The sequence below is a fragment of the Tiliqua scincoides genome, chromosome 2, assembly GCF_035046505.1.
Source record: "Tiliqua scincoides isolate rTilSci1 chromosome 2, rTilSci1.hap2, whole genome shotgun sequence".
Taxonomy (NCBI): Eukaryota; Metazoa; Chordata; class Lepidosauria; order Squamata; family Scincidae; genus Tiliqua; species Tiliqua scincoides.
Genome location: NC_089822.1, coordinates 83620046 through 83633906, shown reverse-complemented (window position 1 = coordinate 83633906; position 13861 = coordinate 83620046). Strand labels below are relative to the sequence as shown.

General features: G+C 45.2%; 1 pseudogene; it reads right to left on the bottom strand.

The window, feature by feature from the left end:
* Positions 1 to 6990: 6990 nt before the first annotated feature.
* LOC136643310 (5S ribosomal RNA) lies at positions 6991 to 7108 on the bottom strand (annotated as a pseudogene).
* Between the last annotated feature and the right edge of the window lie 6753 nt (positions 7109 to 13861).

The window sequence follows — 13861 nt, the reverse complement described above, 5'->3', positions numbered from 1 at the left end:
CCACACTTTCACTTCAATAGGGGGTTTACCATGGAAAAGGCCGTGCTAGTTTGCCTTCTGGCTGTGAGAGCTGGACCATAAAGAAAGCTAAACGCTGAAGAATAGATGCTTTTGAATTATGGTGTTGGAGAAGACTTTTGAGAGACCCCTGGACTGCAAGGAGATCCCTGGACTGCAAGGAGTTCCCTGGACTGCAAGGATCAGTCAATCCCACAGTAAATCAACCCTGACTAATCTTTGGAAGGATAGATGCTAAAGCTGAAGCTTAAATACTTTGGTCATCAAATGAGAAGGGAGGACTCTTTAGAAAAGATCCTGTTGCTGGAAAAAAATTGAAGGCAAAAGGAGAAGGGGATGGCAGAGGATGAGATGGTTAAATAGTGTCACGGAGACAATGAACAAAGAATTGGACACATTTCGGAAGTTATTGGTAGCTAGGGCGGCCTGGCATGCTGTGGTCCATGGGGTCACAAAGAGTTGGACACGACTTTATGACTGAACAACAACAACAACAACAACAACAACAACAACAACAACGTTTGCCTCTGACACTGTCAGTCTTCCTTCATCTCACCTCCTCTGAGGACTCAAAACCCATGAATGTAAGACAATAATGTGAGTTTCCAACAATATATTCAAAACTCATGTAGTTGATCCCTGAATTGGATTAAGACATGGAAAAGGTATTTGGTTTGTTTCATGGGGGAAAAAAACCTTCACATACAGGAAATCACATGGGTTTTGCATCGAAATGTGCGCAAATGCTGATTTCTCATGGGTTTTTGCACATTTGTTCTGGGCCTTAGTCATGTGTGAGCTGATAAGTAATATTTTGAAGATAAAGATCCAAATGGAGGCTATACCAATATCTAGGAGGTGTTAACTCCCCCAAAACCAGGACTTATAGCTGAAATTGACCATCAGAAACCTCGTATTATGGATCCCCTTCTGGGCTCCACTGTGTTGGACTGTAATGGGACCAAATGCTTGAATATTGTCATACATAAATCTTATTAACATTATCATTAATAGTAACAATTCAAACAAATCTAGTATACCAGGGAGAAGGATATTTTACCTGATGTCCTAGTTCCGTATCTGTAGAAAATATTTTATGCATTCAAACATGCCTGCAAACATCATGGCACAGGCCACCAATGGAGCTTCTGACAATCTGAGGCACAGATAATACCATACTGTGCTAATGTTCTTATTTAATAGGTGCTGTATTGATTTTCCCATTATGAATTCTGTTTACCAGTATGTACTGAAATTTGTAGCTAAAATTGAAGCAGTAACTGACAGCCAGGAAATTAAGCAAAAATCTCCCCCCCCTTGTCCCTCCCTGCCCTTGCTTTTCAAAGTGGGAACCAATGACCCACTTTGACATAACTTTTTCTTTATTGTGACATATCAACATCAAAATAAGTACCCTAACTGGGGATTGAATGAAACCTGGACACCAATAGGATAAAATCTGCAGAACTGGCCCAACCATGAGGCCAACTGAAGTGGTTCTCAGGTGGAAGATTGGTGGGTGTGCACATCTCTGCTCGCCTATTAGCCTTCACTGTCCCTCTTCCTCTTCCCACTCCCTGGATTGGAAAAGATGGGGAAGATAAGTGGAAATCTCTCCTCTTTTCCACGAGAGTGCTGAACATTGGGGAGTGGGAGGAGTAGAAACTGGCATGTCATTGGGTAAGGTGGGGCATCGAGAGGTCTTAGTCCAGCCCTGACTGGCTGATTGTCAACTTCAGCTGCTTAATTTTGATGTTCACATGTCAGAGCCTCTGACACAGATGGCACCATGCTGGTGGATACTCATGAAGAACAATTTCTTGCTTACAGCCCTATTATGAGAGAGATTTTTAGTGAGGTTAGACATGAAGTTGCCTAACTAGCCATACTATGTTAATTCCCCACTGGCCCATACTGCAGAGGTGGTCATTTATAAAAACCAGTAAGGAGACTATGCTGTTTAACACAGCTTGATTCACCGTGTTGGTGTTGGAGATGAAGCTGTTCCAGGGATCTTTAAAAAAAAAAAATCCATACATCTATGTTATCTCTAAGGTTTTATCTCTATTTCTTGATAATATGGAAATTTGTGGAGACTTCTGTCAATTCTCTAACACACAAACATGGTGCCAGACCTAGTGGTTCAGGCAGTGATGGGAAAACCCAGCTTGGCTTGACTCGAGTCACTGAGTCACTGCCCCTGTGACTCGACTTGAAAACGAGTTATGACAAGGGTGCTTTCCAAGTCACCGAGTCACCCTTTAGTGACTCTGAAGGACACAAGACAAGTCACCTCCTCCTTTAAAAAGCCAGGCATGGAAAAAATGGGGCTGCTGCTGAGGAACATGTGTGTCGGAGTTCTCTTTACTCACTCCCCCACTGTCCCCACCCATCTGTAAATAAGGTGAGAGGGGTAGGAATGACTGCATGAGAGTGGGGACAGTGGAGGCAAGCAGGAGGATGGTCACATGCAGCAGCTGTGAAGCTTACCAGGACAACCCGATCCTTGGCAGCCCTACTCAGAACTAATTCCACTGCAACTGGTCATTCAATGAGGCTTCCCTCTCCCAAGTAACAACAGAGCCATGTGGATAGAAAGAATGATTGCTTCCCTGCCTCCTCTCTCTCCCTGGGCTGAATTGCACCCTTTAAAAAGCCAGCTGTGCTTATTAAAAATGGGGCTGCTGCCAGGCTCTATGTGTGTGTGAGAGAGTTCTTATTAAGTACTCCCCTGCTGCCCCATCCCATCTGCTAAGAGGGTGGGTGTGTGTGGGAGGAACTGTGAGAGCTGGAACAGAAGCAGCAAGAGGGAGGAGGGTCACATGCAGCAGCTGCAATTAGCACCTGATCCTTTGCAGTCCTACTCAGAAGTAGTCCCACTTTAACCAATCATTCAATGAGGCTCCCTCCTCCCCACAGCCATGCCATGCAAAATGTGATTGATATGAACTGTCTCCACTCTCTCCCTGGGCTTTGCAAGCCAATTGTAAGGCAAGAACACCCTTGGCTCCTCCTCCTGCCCTTCCTCAGCCATTGGAAATATCAACATGCCCTTCCTTTGTCCAATGAGAGATGGGAAAAGAGAGCTCAATCCTGTCTCCCCTATTCATTGCAACATAAACCCTTTCCTGCCTCCCAGTTAGAACCTCCCTGCTGCTTGCCCCGTCAGAATGCTGGCCCCACAAGGTTTTTCATGCTGCGAAAACAGTAAGCGAGCATACCAGACACAGGCAGGCTCGAGTCAGCATACATGGGCACAAGTGTTGAGTCAGGGGGGGGCCCTCAGTCAAGTCTTTTCCAGTGTCTTCCACACACACGACTCACAGGTCGCAGAGTCACCCAAAATCACACATTTTCGCGACTCGAGTCCAAGTCACCTGACTCGAGTTCCCAACCCTGTGTTCAGGCACATGAAACATGGGAGCTATGTGCTTTGAGGGCGGGACAGTACATGGCAAAAAAGCAAGACATATTTTAAGAAAAGAAACAAGACAAAAAGATTGTCCCAAATGGTGGGATGCTGCTGCGTGATTGAATAGAAGAGAGCAGCTTTGCTGATGGTCAGCTTTTTTTTTTTTTCCTGAAGAGATATGAGCAATCCTGCAGGATTATTTATTGCAGCAAGTAAGTCATAGATCACCATTGGTGTCACAAGAACTAGACATTAAGTATTGTGACACTTGCTCAACCCCCAGGATAAATTACTATTGCAAGTGTAATGGACATGTTGAGGTGGAAACCATGTTTCCCAGTGACAATGGTTTGTGGTTTGCATGCTGGGATCTCATGTAATTTTGACATGACAGATATGCAGGATGTGGGGGGGGGGAGAAGCTATTTTGAATTATATTTCTGTTTTCCATGTCAGCACCATGCATTCCAAGCAGAAAATGTCTTGTGCCTAGAACAGTGTTCTTCAAGCTTGGAGTAGGAACCCCAATGGGGTTGCGAAACCTCAGTCGTGGAGGTGTGGCAACTTTCAGGAATGAAAACGGTTGAAAACCACTGGTCTAGAACACCACCAGGTAAAAGGGGAGGCATCTGGCACCAAGAGATTGTGCCTCAGTGCTGCTCAGGTTATTAGCAATTGTGCTAAAATAGCTTTCACTAGTGCCAGGCTTCATGATAACTTTTTCTGCTCTCTCTGATAAAAATATTGGTTATGCTGAACTGTGCAGGTTGGACACTACAGGGGCAGAGAGTGGGCAACAATAGAATGGAGGTTGGTGGATATGGTCTGGGGAGAGGGATGGGATCAAAAGTGAAGTCCCAATCTCATACTTTATGTGTTGGGGTCCTGACATGAAAAAGGTTGGTGATCACTGGTCTAGAAAGACTCTAAAGGTCCCAGTGAAAATGTTTTCTGTCTCCAGTGCCCAATGCTTGTGCCTGGTTCTCATTTTCAGCCCAAAGTATACAATTTGAACTTATTTTCAGAATGATCTTGTTAACATTCGGCAGGCAGACTGCTGGGCTTCACCACCAGCTTCCTCTTGATCTAAAGGAGTGTGAAAGTGGTACCTGAAACTTCCTCATACCATTGGTCCGTACATCTCAATATACCTACAATAATGGAAGTGGTTCAACAGACCTTGGATCTTTCCCAGCCCTGCCTGGAGATACCACGGAGTGAGGGTGGGGCCTTCACGATGACCTTTTACATAGTCTGGACGCAGCCCGATGCAAGAAATGGGAACAACTTACTTCATCATTAAATTTCAGCAAATCAAGCAGGAAAGTTTGGAGCCTTTTAAGGAAACTGGGTGGTGCCAGTCAACCCGCACAACAAATACCCAGTGTAACCCCTGATCAAGTAGCCTCTCGAGTTGTATCCCTTTCCAAAGCCCCAAGGGGGAAAGAGCACTCTACTACCATCAAGAGAACTCTTACAGCTTTTTGGTGGTCGTCCCAAATGCATCCTGAATTTTCCCACCCATTTTCAATGGATGAAATCAACGCAGCTAATCAGTAGTCTGAAATGTGGCAAAGCCCCTGGCTTTGACAGCATCCATCCTGAGTTTTTCATACATTCTGGGAGACACACAAGGAAGTGGCTTGGCAAATTCTTCTCAGACATACTTTCTAGTGGACATCTTCCACTGGAATTTAAAAAAGCTAAAGTGATATCAGTTCTGAAACCTGGTAAACCGCAAGACAGAGTAGACAGTAATCGCCCAGTTGCCCTTCTGAGCTCATGTTACAAACTTTTGGAGAAACTAATCATAAACAGAATTGGCCCTATAAGAGATAAACATCTGCATGTAGAACAAGCAGGCTTTCAACAAAATTGTAGCTGTGTTGATCAGGTGTAGAGCTTGACAAGCTGTATCGAGGCTGGCTTTCAATGAAGTTTAAAAACTACAGTTGTATTTATCGACCTAACTGCGGCATATGATACCATGTGGTGGGAGGGTCTGCTATATAAATTGGGTCACATCATCCCATGTAAAAAACTGCATTGATTAGTCAACAATATGCTAAGTGACAGATCTCTCCAGATCATAATGGGGGACAATGCAAGTAAGGTAAGAAGGCTAAACAACGGCTTCCCATAAGGCTCTGTAATGGCACCCACACTATTTAACCTGCATATCTCAGACTTGCCGGTAACAAGGGGGCATAAATTGGGATATGCTGATGACTTGGCTTTAGCAGTGCAGGGAAAAAAACATGGAGGTGTTGGATGGCCTCCTCTCAGAAGACCTCAAGATCCTGAGAAAATATTTTGCTGACTGGAGGTTAATACCCAGTATCAGCAAAATGGTGATGACATGCTTCCAGCTTAACAATAAATTAGCTAATGCAGCCCTGAAGGTCTATCTAAATAACAACCTACTTCCTTACAATCCCCATCCTAAATATCTTGGAGTAACTCTGGACTAGACTCATTCTTTCATTCATTTCATAAACCTTTATTGGCATTTAGGCTCTCTTATCAGTCACACCTCAAGAACATGTCCGCAAAAATCAATACCAGGCACAACATACTCCAGAAATTGATAGGAACAAGATGGGGAGCTTCAGTCACTACTCTCAGAACATCAGCATTAGGTTTGATCTACTCCGCAGCAGAATACTGTGCTCCAGTATGGCTCAACAGCTTTCATACTAGCAAGATTGATGCTAGATTAAATGAAACCATGAGGATCATAAGTGGCTGCATAAGACCCACTCCTGTCTGTTGGCTCCCCGTCTTGAGCCACATAGCACCACCAGCCCTATGGAGACAAAAGGCTTTAGTGAAAGAATATAGAAAAATCACCAACAACCCACTTTTACCGGTACAGGTCGATCTTCTTCATCTATCAATCGGTAGGCTTAAATCCAGGAAGGCTTCTCTGGCACTTGCACAACATCTGCACAACAATTTTAACATGGAAAGCTAAATGGGCAGTCAAACATCCAGAAACGGGTAGTTATATAGACAATCCTACACTGGAAAACTTTGAATAGGATCCGTACACTACATGGTGTTAGTCAGGACTCATTGTTTAAATGGGGGCTAGTATCTACCCCACAGTGTGATTGCGGGTTCTCCCGCCAAACCATATACCACATTGTGTCTGGCTGCAAACTGAGGGCATATACTGGCCCATGGTCTGACTTTTTCTATGAAGGTAACTCTGTCCTTGAATGGCTGGATGAACTGGACATTGACATTTGATCCAGTCTAATTGATATATAAGTCCATGTATCATATGCCATACCCTAAATAAATAAATAAATCTGGGAGGAATTTTATCAGGGGGTTCAAAATTTCTTTTGGACTCTGCCCCAAAAGGGGTGGCGGCCAGACAGGGTAGGGGAAGGTGGAAATGGGGCGAGTATGATGGGTGTGGAGGGGGTGAAATGAAGGAGGATAACAGCCAGAAAAGCTGTTAGCTGTGAAAAGCTATGGGCCTTAGAATGGCTCAGAGAAGTACTCAGAAAATGGTTGGTTGGCAACCTTCAGTCTCGAAAGACTATGGTATAAGCCTACAGCACCTGGTATTCCCAGGCGGTCTCCCATCCAAGTACTAACCAGGCCTGACCTTGCTTAGCTTCTGAGATCAGACAAGATCAGGCATGTGCAAGGTAACAGTACTCAGACTTCCATTTTTCTGAAGTTTTCTAGACACTTCTGTGGGACATTCTGAGGCCTCCAGGGTCTCCTATAGCTTCTGGAATAATTCCAAACTGGAGTCATGCAGAGGCAAGGGCAGAGAGGAGGGCCCAGGTCACGACCCACCTGGCAAGAGATCACAATCCACACTTTGGGAAGCCAAAACCCAAACCCAACCCTAAAATGTGATCAGGGTGCTGCATAGAGGATCTATTTAATAAATGTTCCCTGGAGTAGAATGCGGGATGGCCAGCCCTGCTCTTCCACAGGAAAGTGATTAAGGCACAATGAAACAGTTCCCTGATAAGGAATCTTTCACTGGATGCAGTCAGTGCAGATGCAGAGAGAGCAAGAGCGGGTGAAATGGGGGAATCTTGATGGGAGCAGCAGTTGCCAAATCCCAGACACACCTACCACCACTCTTCAGATCTATGCCAGTAAAAGAGCTGGCCTTGATCTGAGTCCCATAGGGGTTCAGGCAGCCACCAGAGGAGTAAGTCATGGACTCCTTTGTCATGGACAGATCACTTTCTGGTGGGATTTAGGCTTGTTGCGGCCTCTCACCTCCGCAATGGCGGGGGATCACATTTTATGATCTGCCCTCGGAGGCTGATGGATCCAAATGGATTCCTGAGGGCTATGGGGGATTTTCCTGTTGCCAGAGCTGGAGACCCACCCGGCGCTCTGGTCGATCTCTGGAATACGGAGATGGCCAGGGCCCTGGATGAGATCGCTCCTGAGCGTCCTCTGCCCAGTCGCAGAGTCAGAGCGGCTCCTTGGTTTTCTGAGGAGCTGTGGATGATGAAGCAGCAGGACAGACGTCTAGAGCGTCAGTGGCGAAAGACTCGTACCGAATCTGACCGTACATGGGCTAGGGCCCAGTTGAGAGCATATTCTAAGGCGGTGGTGGCAGCTAAGAGGGCGCACCTCTCTGCAACCATTGCATCTGCAGAGAACTGTCCAGCTGAGCTCTTTCATGTGGTCCGTAGTCTTTTACATCTGGCCCCCCCACTGGTGGGGAGGAGCACACGGAGGCTCACTGTGACGAGTTCGCGAAACATTTTGCAGAAAAGGTCAAGTAGATTCGGCATGACTTGGACGCCGCTGTGGGCATGTCTAGTGATGTCCCTGGGACACCTGTCTATCCTGCTATTTGGGATTCTTTTCAGCTTGTAGAGCCTGAGGATGTGGACAGGATTCTCTGGAGTGTGAGACCTGCTGCTTGCCCACTCGACCCGTGCCCAGCATGGTTAATTAGGGCTCCCCGGGAAGGGCTGGCCAAGTGGACGGGGAGGGTGGTGAACTCATCTCTGAGGGAGGGGGTGCTCCCGCCTGCCTTGAAGCAGGCGATGGTTCGCTGCCTCCTGAAGAAGCCCTCCCTGGATCCCACTAATTTAAATAACTTTTGGCCAGTCTCGAATATCCCATTCCTGGGCAAGGTGATTGAGCAGGTAGTGGTGTCCCAGCTTCAGAGGGTACTGGAGGAAACGGATTATCTAGACCCATTCCAATCTGGCTTCAGGCTGGGGTTCAGGACGGAGACTGCCTTGGTCATCTTGGTGGATGACCTTCGCCAGGGGATGGACAGGGGGAGTGCAACCCTGTTAGTCCTGCTGGACCTCTCGGCGGCTTTCGATACCATCGACCATGGTGTCCTTCTGGGCCGGCTGGCCGGGTTGGGGCTTGGAGGCACTGTTTTGAAGTGGTTCCGCTCCTTCCTGGCTGACAGATCCCAGAAGGTGGTGCTAGGGGTTGCCTGTTCGGCACCCCGACCTCTTAGGTTTGGGGTGCCGCAGGGTTCCATCTTATCCCCCATGCTTTTTAACTTCTACATGAAGCTGCTGGGAGAGGTCATCTGGGGGTTTGGAGTGGGTTGCCATCAGTATGCTGATGACACCCAGCTTTATCTCTCCTTTCCCCCTGATTCTGAGGAGGCGGTTGGGGTCCTGGATCACTGTCTGGAGGTGGTTAGGGGCTGGATGTGGGCGAACAAGCTGAAATTAAATCTGGATAAGACAGAGGTGCTCTTGGTTCAGAAATCCACAGCTTGGGTGCTGGACTATCGTCCTGTTCTGAATGGGGTTGCACTCCCTCTGAAGGAGCAGGTCCGCAGCTTGGCGGTTCTCCTGGATCCACAGCTGCTCCTGGAGTCCCAGGTGGCAGCGGTGGCCAGGGGAGCCTTTGTTCAGCTTCGGCTGATTCACCAGCTGTGACCGTACCTGAGCTGCATGGACCTGGCCACGGTAACCCATGCCCTAGTGACATCTAGATTAGATTATTGCAATGCGCTCTATGTGGGCTGCCTTTGAAGACGGTCCGGAAATTACAACTAGTACAGAACACGGCTGCTCATGTGGTTGCTGGGGCACGTCGGTTTGACTCTGTCGAGCCGTTGCTCCAGCGGCTACACTGGCTGCCGGTTCTGTTCCGGGCCCAATTCAAGGTGCTAGTTTTGACTTTTAAAGCCCTTTACGGCTCGATTCCAGGGTATTTGAGGGACCGCCTCCTTCCCTACAATCCTGCCCGTGCTCTTAGATCATTTGGGGGGGCCCTTTTGACTGTGCCACCACTAAGAGATGTGAGAGGGGCGGCGGCCAGAAAGAGGGTCTTCTCGGTGGTGGCCCCTGAACTGTGGAATACCCTCCCCTTAGAACTGAGAACGGCTCCCTCGTTGCTAATGTTTCGGCGTGGACTGAAGACCTTTTTATTTCAAAAAGCTTTTAATTGTTGACAGGCTGGCTGGCGTTCTTGCTTTTTATTTGAAAATCCATGGGGTTTGTTTGTTTGTTTTTAGATTTTTTTAAAATTGTTGTTAATGATAGTTTTTAACATTATATTTTTTAATGTGTTGTAAGCCGCCTTGTGTGCCCATTGGGCAAAAAGGCGGGGTATAAATTAATAAATTAATATAATAATAATAATAATAATAATAATAATAATAATAATAATAATAAGTAAAAATTTTCTTAACTTACCTCTCCCAGCCTGGGTCATCTGCTAGAGCACAGGATAGAAATAGCTGTGAAGTCAGCACTCCTGCACACCAACAGGGGTAGCATTGGGGCATAAGTATCTGCTGACTAAACTTGTTCAAATTCCTTCTCCCTCTTCCATATACCTTTATTGAACAGGCAACAACCCAACTTGGTTGATTCCAAACTGGCATGGACTTGGGTCAGCTATTCCCAGGGCACCATCAGTGCTTTGTGGTCAAAGTCTTCTGTTGTGCTTGCTGAAGAACATTAACAGAACACGTACAGTCTGACCTGGGTGGGGTTTGCACAACAGTTTAGGAAATAGTCCAATGACTCAACTTCCTATAGAGTTTAGCTTGTGAAAAGCAAGCAAAATTGTAGGCAAGCAAATATTAGGGAAATATTAGCATGTAGTAACTTTTCCTAATAAGGATGGGAAATGACGTTACCCTCTCCTACCCTCAATTTAATAATAGGAAGGGTTTCTGTTAATACTGAGAGTCCATTAAATCCAAATACACTGAGGTCAATGGAGACATGCCTCTGTAGAATGTATACCACTAATTTTCAGTGGAGCAGAAAGTGCCCATTTCTGAAGTCTATGAAATGGACTGGGTGCTGGGTGTTGCAAACATGTTGTAAAGCACGTCCATGACACTCTCCAAGTAGGGAGCACCAGCCCAGTGCCAGTTGGCTGGCCGGACACCACCCGGAGCACGCTAAGAACTCTGGGTGGTGGTAAAGACTTTTAGGATGGGGGGAAGCATTCCAGAATGGGGGGAGGAACTGAGATGGGAGGGGAGTGGGACCGGCAGATCCCTGCTGCAAAGCCCAACTTGGAGATTCTCAGGTGTGTGCCTGCAAAATAACTGTGGCACCACCAGGTATAGGACTGGGCTGTAAGACAGAGAAGAAAGCTTCTTTGAATCATGGTGGGGCTTGGCCTGAATTTTATGCTGGACCACTTCTCACTAGGACACAATTCTCTTTTGAGTAATACTTTATCAATGTGCCCTTCCTTGTGATTTATTGCAGTAATACATCATTGGACTGACAGCTGGTTTTGATGATGCATGGTCCAATACATCATCGTAGCAACCTCTCATTTCGATTGTACGTTGCATAAAGGTAAAATATACTATTCTTCACGTCCTCCCCTTTCTTCCATTTGCAAACTCAGCTGCTTTGGGGAACCACAAGGGAAAGAGTAATTACAAAGGAGTTAAACGCTTCCGTTCAAAATAAATGTTTCAAATGGCCGGGGCACTGCTTTGAAAACTGTCTTGAAAGAACATGAAGGGTCTGGCAGAAAGGGCTGTTTTTAAATTGGCATCCGTAATGTCCTGCAAATGGACGTTCTCTCTCTGAAAAGACATTAATGGAAAAGTACCAATAACTTATGAGATGGGCATGTGGTTGACATCACTCTGAGATCAACATGACATCCCAGAAGTAATCAGAATTCCTGGAGAGAGCTGGAAATATCTGCTTGAATAGTCATGACAAAGGATTTGAAATGGTGCCCAACTCAGTAAGATGCTCAAATAGAAATAAAATACCATGGAAAAGGCTTTTGAGAATGTGAAATTTGGAATTTGCAAACTTTAAATTGTGAAGATTGAGTTTTAAATTTCGAAGATTGTAAAGATTGAAGATAGGCTTTACATTAGCTGAAGCAATAAACACATCATAATGTCTCCTATGTGTTTTTCCTCTTATTCTTTAAAATAGCAGTGGGGTGCAGGGGGAGGCAATATTGACTGGGCCTCTTGTGCAGGTGGAAGTTCATTGTTGACCTTCACTGTGGAACAGTCCAGGTTTTTCAGAACTGGGGATAAAACACTTTGAATTGGAACAGAATCTGAAGTTTATTATTTTTAAAAAAGTCTTAGGAACAACAAAATGTGCTTCAAATGTCAAGACTCTTTGGCACCTCAGGCCATTCACAAAACCATGTTTGTCCACATGAAAATAACTCTTATGTTCTTTGAAAAACTACTTCATGGATAGCATCTTCTTATCATGTAAAATATCATGTAGCATCTTATTATTATGTACAAATAATGACCAATCCAGGATAATTTGGGGGGGGGGGGTACGGCACAATTGCTGTGATTTAAATGGGTCTTGACCCATAATCCTCCTCACCTGCAGAGCCATTTGGAGTAGGGAGACCGAAGGGGAGGAGACGCCTCCATTTTGCTCTTGCTCTTCCGAATGGCTCTGTAGGTGGGAAGAGGGGCCCCTTTACACCGTCGTTCAGCCACCTGAAAAACTTATCATTTTGCCCACCCCCCAGGAATGCCAGTGCCCACCCCATCTCCGGTGCAGTGATGCCCCCCACCCTGATGAGGTGATGCAGCAGTGCCAGTGCGGTGTCTGCTGAATCATGTGGTGGAGTTTCAGCCTCCGGAGGCCTCCTTGGGGGAAGGGAACATTCAGAACTGAGGCTGTGTCAATGGCCCTGTGGAGGATAGGATTGGGCTATTATTCATGAATTATACCATACTACTAAGCATACAATTAACAGGGCCCTACAGCTAATCACAGCTCTATATGATACACATGCATGTTGCAATCATCACATTGTATATTTACAGATGTACACAAGCCATTTCTGCCCAATGTTGCATATACGCAATAGGGACCAAATGTGTACACCTGTGGTTGGGCAGAAATGGGTTAAAGGATCTTCAGTGCATACCTAGAAAATGAAATGTGGGAAGTGGCAAGAAATGCAGACTGGAGAATTATTTTAAGAAAAAAAATGGAAGGGTTTGTTTTTGACAAGAATATTTAAAGCTTGAGCTAGAGACAGACAATAGCCTGAGATTTGAGATTTCACCTCTTATGGTTAGAGGTGGGAGAAAATAGTGATAATGAAATTTAAAAAAACACATAGCACTTCTTTCTGAACTTCTCATTTTTTGTAAAAAAAACAAACAAACCCTGTTTTATTTGGTTTTTATTTCTTAATAGGGGGTGAATGGGTAATGACTGTGGCTGCATCTGCTGACACTATACTGCCTAGATCACCTATCTAGTACATTTTTAAAGGGATTATAATGTAAATTTTGAATAATAACACATAATACCATTTTCTGCACTTCTGACCTTTGAAAAACACCAAAATCTGTGGGGTATGTCTTTCTTCTAGTTAACTTTTGCCTTTGATTGAACTGGTTTGCAGGGTTTTCCAACTATTTAAAACCTGCAGAACCTGTTAATCAGAGGCAAAAATGACATAAATATCCAAACTATGAGCAGAGCTCTTTCTTTTAAATGGCCTTCAACTATCTGTAGAAAATGATCATTGGCCTTGGTTCGCTGTCTTGCTTTCTTTCCTTTCAGTGACTACACTGAATGATTAAAAAAAAGAGAGAAGTAGCAGGCTTTTCTCCTCCAGAAAACAAAAATGCCACTGATCTCATTTTTAATCTGTAACTTATGCAAGCATGTTTTCCCATCTTCGATGACAGTGGAAGCCCTTTGACAAATAGAACATTTGAGCTATCGCTGTCTTATGCATTCGGAGCATAAATGTTTCACACATCTCATCCATTTCAGATTACTCTAAGTCAGAGCATTTGTCATTACTGCAATTTGATATCAACCAGTCAAGGTCCTGGCCAGAAAGAATGTCAAAATACAGAAAGCAGGGCTTGGAGGTTTTATTTTGCTTCAGAGGTATTTGAGGTGTGATATACAGAAATAGGACACCTTTCTTGAAACATTAACATTTGACCCTACAATTTTACGTTTCAGC